The sequence below is a fragment of the Rhinolophus sinicus genome, linkage group LG03 (assembly GCF_036562045.2).
Source record: "Rhinolophus sinicus isolate RSC01 linkage group LG03, ASM3656204v1, whole genome shotgun sequence".
NCBI classification, from domain to species: Eukaryota; Metazoa; Chordata; class Mammalia; order Chiroptera; family Rhinolophidae; genus Rhinolophus; species Rhinolophus sinicus.
In genome coordinates, this window is record NC_133753.1 from 7288565 (window position 1) to 7294564 (window position 6000).

General features: G+C 48.2%; 1 protein-coding gene across 1 annotated transcript in view; it reads right to left on the bottom strand.

The window, feature by feature from the left end:
- VRK1 (VRK serine/threonine kinase 1) overlaps positions 1 to 6000 on the bottom strand; it is a 110658-nt gene that overhangs the window by 103870 nt on the left and 788 nt on the right. The window lies entirely within an intron of this gene.

The following is a 6000-nucleotide window of genomic DNA, read 5'->3' on the forward strand; positions in this document are numbered from 1 at the left end:
GCTACAATGAGTGACATTTTACAGATGAAGCAACGGAGTCACCAAGAGATGGAGTAATTTCCCAGGTCAAGTTGTGTCTGAGGACTCCAGGTCCAGAGGCTGTTCTCCTACCTGAGGTGCCATGCAGCCTCTCACTGAATCTTTACCACAGTTCTGTCAATAAGCCCAGCCTTTTTCTAACACATACTTGCAAATGCATTGAAGATGAGGAATGCTCCCAGCTGTGACATCCTTCCTCAAACGTCTCACGGAACCTCTGTGTGGCCACAGAGCAGAGTTTGGGAAATGGTTTTCAGGACATGTGCAGACTCCATTAATACTGCCAGAAGCTATTATCAGCCATGTATTGACTGACTTGATCACTGGACTTTCTCCCCACCTCCATTTCCAAAAAAGCCTTACAATGAAAACTAGAATACAATCAGATCAAGCGGGAGTGGGGGGTACAATACTCTGGATAACGCCACAAAAATGAAGCCCAAACTTCCCTCTGCGTTTCCCGGCACCTGGAGTCCGGAGGGAAGGATGGCAGGCCCTGGGTTCCAGAGGTAGGCTCCAGCCTATATGTCAGGAGAACCAATATTTCTTGGCCCGTCGCCCTAGGATGCATTTGTCTTAGGGACATTAGCATAAGTGGCATTGAGCAGTGTCGTGAATTATGTCCCCAATAGTAATTTTATTAAAAAAAAAAAAGTGCAGGGATGTTCCTTGCGTGGCTCTTATGTCACCGTGTAACCTTCGCTGAGGGCAGAATATTAAAGCGCTGTCCCGCAAAGGCAGTTCTGAAGGGGACTTTAAGTACAGGCCTGCCTCGTTTTATCGCGCGTCACTTCATTGTGCCTCGCAGATGTTGCATGTTTTACTAATTGAAGGCAACCCTCCAGCTGCACAAAGATTTCAGCTCGCTGTATTGCGAGGAACCGGACGCACGGTAGCTCCGAGGTGTGCCTGTAACTGTAGTGCCTTCATTCTAGACCAGGGGTGTCCAAACTTTTTTCAACGTTTTTCACCAAGGGCCATATGTGGTAAAATATACAAACAACCGGGCCACTCACTTGAGGTGAAGTACGTATTGCCTCACCTGGTTTATTTAAGTAAACTAAATATATTTTTGGAATTTGCTGCGGGCCAATTAACAATGGATTGTGGGCCGCAGTTGGCCCGCAGGCCGCGGTTTGGACAACCCTGTTCTAGACAAAAGAGCACATGGAAATAATCCTGGAATCTCATTTTGAGCTGCGTCCAACTCTCCCCCCCACCCCCATCGCCATGGTCTGGGGCCAGCTCCTCACGTCTCCTCAGCCTTTCACACGAGTCTCCCCAAGGGTCTTCCAACTCCATCCACCTCCAGCCCCTCCCCCAGGCTAGGGACAACCACAGTGATCAACCCAAAACTCCGCTCAGAGGACGTCTCGTCTTGCTCACAATGCGGCCACCATTGTGCTAGAACCGGGGAGCAGCCACCTTGTCTGTTCTGTCGGCATCTACACGCCCCAGGTCTGACACATGACGGGTGCACTATGACTGTTTATTGCTGGAAAGGAATCAGGCCAAAATAAAACACACAAGCAAAGTGCAGGGACTCAAGTCACGCCTGCCTAGTTGCTGGCTCCTAAACCCACTGTCCACTTGCTTTTCTCTGTGCCTTCTCTCTTACAGGTCATGCCCCGTCTGTGAAAATCGTACTCAAGTGCCACCCCCTGAATGACACTGTCCTTGTTGCCCCGTTCGCCGCCCCCCCACCCCATGGGAACAAACCCTTCCTGGTCAAGGTCTTTATGGTGCTTATGGTGGTTCCCAATGTCAGGCAGCCCAGCTTTAAAGGACTCAGGGAAGTCATTTAAGCAGTATGAGCCTCAGTTTCCCCATCTATAAAATGGCAGTGGCACAGGAAACCACATCACAAGGTAGGAATGAGGGGCACATGGGATAGTTTTTTTCTAAGTTACAAAGATCTATGTTCATGCCGGCCTGTTCCAGCCCGTTCCCCTCTCACCTGCAGGCTACTGCATGCCCCGTGCTTCAGACTTCCCTCTGCACCCACCACAGTGCCCACCAGGGGCCTTGCTCAGAAGGACTGAACTAACCCGACAACTTGAAACAAGAAGGATACAACACATATGCTTTATGGCTGGCGTCCTAGGTCTCAAACCCAAAGTTTACATGCATAAATATCCAGAATAACTCCCAACCCCTCCAATTTCTGTGATTTCATGGTTCTGAGTAGAGAAATAACCTTTTGATTTTAAATAGACATTGGGGAGCTGAAGACCAGGGATGAAAGTCTTTCAAGATCCCCAGGCCCAACTGCAGCGTTCCAGCAGGGTCCCAAACACCAAGGGGGCTCTGCCTGACAAATCTCTGAGTGAACCCAGAGCTCCAAAGAGCCAGATCCGCTTGGGCTCCACTGGAAACAGGCACAGCCTGGGCAGGAAAGATGATTAGCAATAAACGGAGGGCACCTCAGGGGACCCTCCTACAGACAGTCTGTCACCCAGTGTTTTTAGCATTCCATTTCAAAGTTTAATTAGATAATCACTTTCCAATGCTCAGATGCAATTTACCCCTTTGGAGCAGCCCTGCCTGTAAGCAGTCAACTTTCACGGGCCACGGAAGCTGAAATGCCCACGACAGTCTTTAGCATCGCAGATTAGAGAAAAACATTTCTCAAAGAGAAAAATAACTGACAAATATTTGTGGTGTTTTTTGTGTGTGTTTTTTTTTTTAAGAGAACTTTTTCCCTAAATGTCAGGAGAAAACAATTTCTCATCCAAGAGTTCAGCTGTCACCATCAGTGCCTCCCTCCTCATGCAAGTCCATCAGCAGAGAACAAACTCTTCATCTGCAGGCAGGTTAAACTTCCCTGTGGAGGGAGATCAAAGGAATTGCAACCTTTCCTTCAAGGCCATTGTCACGTCAGCTGCACATGCACTCCCCCTTGCCCTTGCATGCTGGCAGCTGCACTGATCCCATTGCATTTAAATCAGTGAGAGAATACAGACCCCCTTTGGTCCTCTTTGTTGCCCAAACCTAAGATAGCAAGGAACCGGAAAGAATTCAAAATGTCCCTGGACTTTCAAAGGCAATCTGTTTATTTGCATGCTTGTTCAAAGTATTCCCTTATTTCACCTGAGCCTCAGAATATCCCCATGAGATGGATAGGAAAGAGGTTATGATGCCCATGTAAGGCCCAAGGACACTGAGTCAGAGAGGGGGCATACTCAATGTCACATGGCCGGTAAGGGGCAGAGGGAGAGACTCAAACTCAGCTCCAGGTATGGGCTCTCAGTCCAAGTTCTTTGCACTAAGCCTTTTTTATTTATTCATCAAGTACTTATCAAGCACCTACTATGTGCTGGGCTCTGGGGATTCAGCCCCTAGCAGGACATGGGCACTCTCTACCCTCAAAGAACTCTAAATCTAACAGAGGAGGAAGACGAAAAGATGCAGTGGGAGTGTCCAGTGAGAGATGTGAGCCCTGGAAGCCACGAGATCCAGACGACGGGCCCGATCTGACGCTGGGAAGCCAGTGGGAAGTGACTCAGCAGAGCCAGGACTAGCGTGAGACAAGGAAAGTGCCTCGTGAGCAAAATGTAAGGAGGCCCTCGCTCTTAGGGGCAGGCAAGTCATGGCCCTGGCAGGCAAAGGCATGCTAGGAAATATTTAACAACGGGCATTCTGGGGAAACAGACCCGGTTTGCAGTGTGTGCCCATTTCTGTGGTGTAAAGACTCCCACAGCAGCTGATTTCAAGCCACCAACGTGAAGTCACTGCACAGGGAGGAAGGGAACTACATGCACGCTCTGCGAGCTGGGACAAGTGGCACACCGCTATGGTGACATCTAGACTGAGACCTGAAGGGCCGATGACCTTTGGATACAGAGGCTGGATGTGAGTTTGAGTGAGAACAGAGGCAGAACTGAGGACAGGTTTTCTAGAGCTACGCTGTCCGTACTGTGATCGCTCACCATAGCTGGCTTTTTCATTTAAATTGAAATGAACTAAAATGAAATTAAACTAAAATGCAGTTGCTCGGTAGCACTAGACGCATTTTAAGTGCTAAGGAGTCACAGGTGGCTAGCGGCTACCGTGTCAGCACATATTACAGACCGTTTCCAGCATTATAAAGTGTTCTGTTAGACCACGCTGTGGGGTCGGAGGGGGAGAGAGAGCATGCATTTCCAGCAAGAGAAGAGAAATTCTGAAATGGGAGATGAAAGGTCGTCTAAAATAAATTTCTTTCTTCCACTTCAGATTTTACCAAGGACCAGCCTTGAATGAAGAATGGAGTGAATGAAAGAAAAGTCAAAGTGTAGAGCGCGTTGGCCATGGTGAGACCCCTGCTGGGGGAGTCTGCTCCCTGTCCGAGGAATTTACAGCCTTCAATGCCTGTGCCCAGCATTTTAAAGCATTTCCAGGATGATGTTCCACTGAGCACACTGTGGGAAACACCTGTCCAGGTGTTTGTGGCATGCGAAGCCCAGAACTACTGCTGCCACGGAGGGAATGCTCAGGTGCAATGAACAGAGGTCTGGTTTTGGTTTAAAACCCCAGGCGGGAGGTAGCTAGACTTCTCTCCAAAGAGAGTGTACTGTGCATCTTCCTCGGATGTCACTGTCATAAGGAAGGATGATGATAGCCATAGAGGACATAAGATGCAGACACACAGAGGTCGGGTCAGCGGTTGAAGAAACCAAGTCCACATTTAACAGCTGAGGTGGCAGCAAGCATTTGGCTCTGCCCAGCACTGCCCCCGGGAGTGGAGGCAGGATTCGAACACAGGTCCATTTTTCTCTAAAACCCACTCTGTCCATCACCCCTACCTTCATCTTAGAATCCCAGCTCTGGATCACTTCTCTCTAAGTTTACGGCCCCAGTTCATCCTAGGACCTGATTTCCTTCCCTTCAATCATCTTAACCTTTCTCCTCAGAGCCCTTGTCACTTTCACAACTACTTTGAAAAGGAGAAATGAAAGGCAACTGTTTTAGTCTATTCTGAAGGGAATCTCATGCGGCTTCCAGAAAACTAGAAGGCAAAAGAGAAGTAGGACAAAGGGAAAATGATCACGCTGTAATTCAGCTTTGACTCCTGCTTTTGTCTTGACATTTGGTCATCTTTATCCCCCAGGCCACTGTCCTTTTACAAATGTGACTTTCCACGCCAGCATCAACTTTAGGCGGTGGATAGAGCAAAGCTTACTTAAACAAGCCCACATTTTTTGGACATTCAGGTTATCTCCAATGTTTCTTTAGTAAATGGCCGCTCAGTTTCTATCTCTAGGCATAAAGCTCTCTCCACATTTCCGATTATTTCTTTGGGCTACATTGCCAGAAGTGGAATTACTGGACCAACAGGGATAAGCATTTTAAAGGTTCTTGATACAGATTGCCAAATTTCTTCCCAAGGGGGCTACACCAATTTCTATTCCCCAAAGCTGTCCATCATTCCTTCTTCTCTCTCACCAGCCTTGAGTTTTATAAACTGGCCTCTGCTCACTTCATAGATGAATGTACTAGCTCATTGCTTTCATCTGAATTCCTTTTACTATTTGGGTGGTTGGTTCTTTCCTCAAATCCCACCATCTCATGAAAGTTTCATGGCCACTAAAACTGGACATATCTTTGAGAAAGTTGTGCTGGGTTCAGAGGCTGCCATATCTCCAGGCAGGAGCCACACTTTTCCTGGAAAGTGCAAACTTTGACAGCCTGCTGAGAGTTCTTTCCCTGTCAACTGGCCCTTGGGATCCCCTCACCAGCCCTCACCAACCTTTCAACCACATGTCCACACTTAATGCCACTCCTGGAATGAGAACAGTGCATTCCAAAAGAATTCCTATTTGCCTGTGTTTTTAAAGCAAAACCAAAACCAGAAAACAAAACAAACAGAAACAAACAAAACAGCCCGGCGGGGCTGGCTTCAGAGGGCACCTGTGCCCCGGCAGGCCTGCAGCTCATCTTCCAAGGCCTGTGGACCACAACTAATTCCAACGCAGTGGATGG